A 1,213-nucleotide genomic window follows, 5' to 3' on the forward strand; every position below is an offset into this window, starting at 1 on the left:
AGGAAGCAAAACCTATACTTTATTACTTTAAAATACACTCACTGCCCCCAAACACTACTATGTTAAAAGCTGTTATGAAAGATGGCTACAGGAGAGCACTTGATTTGACATGATGTGGGGAACAGAGAGGCTGGCAGTGTACAAGGAAGAATCAAAAAAAATCTTTTTGTCAAAAAAAAAAAAAAAGAAAAAGAAAAAAATATTTTTGGCTTTTTTGAGTCAGGGTCTCACTGTGTAGTTTAGGCTAACTTCAAACTCATGGCAACCCCTCTGCCTCAGATTCCCAAGTACTGATAACACAGGCATGAGCCACTATGCCCCCATAAGAAGACTCAAATTTGAAAGAGACTTGGGTTCATTTTATAATGTCACTCACATAATTATAGTCATTACACACCTCTCTACCTATGGTAAAATAAATATATAAAATAGAATAAAATAAAATAAAATAAAAAACTCCCAAGGTCTCCTGCAACTTCTCCTCTGCGTGTGCTGTTAAACAGGCACATGTGCACACAAGTGCACCCTGCATCCAATGAAACCACACTGAGGAGTCCAGTGATTGCCTGCCAAGGTTTACCCCAGAGCAAATATTTACTGCAGAGCTACAAAGTTTCCCTCAAGGAAGACCAAAATGGAAGCGTTTACACACGTGGCAAATACTTTATGCGTGCCTGGGCCACAAGAAAGAGATAGTTTAATAAAAACATTTATGGATTTTGAAAGCAAACACAATCCAAGAGCCTTTGCACATGTGGGAATAGATATTTCAACCTTACACGTTTTCTCCTGAAGATCTTTCCGTTGGCCACAGCGAACAAGGCCCAGCGTCCTCTGGGGCCCAGCTAATCCACACCATAAAGCACGCACAGCCACAAATAAAAGTATGATCTGAACAGTCCCTCCACGGACAGGGCAGGGATGGGGACCTTCTCTGTTCTTCGCACGCAGACAGCCTCCAGCATCGACGATGGCTGCTGCTCGTTGAGAAGTGTCCCTGTCTCACCTCACTCTGCTCCTCTCTTACTCATGTTTACCTGTGCCTTGACTGTACCATAAGAACCAAAAAGTAGGCCTGGCGATGGTGGCACACGCCTTTAATCCCAGCACTTGGGAGGGCAGAGGCAGGCGGATTTCTGAGTTTGTGGCCAGCCTGGTCTACAAAGTGAGTTCCAGGACAGCCAGGGCTACACAGAGAAACCCTGTCTCAAAA

This window comes from Mus caroli, chromosome 6, assembly GCF_900094665.2.
Source record: "Mus caroli chromosome 6, CAROLI_EIJ_v1.1, whole genome shotgun sequence".
Lineage (NCBI taxonomy): Eukaryota > Metazoa > Chordata > Mammalia > Rodentia > Muridae > Mus > Mus caroli.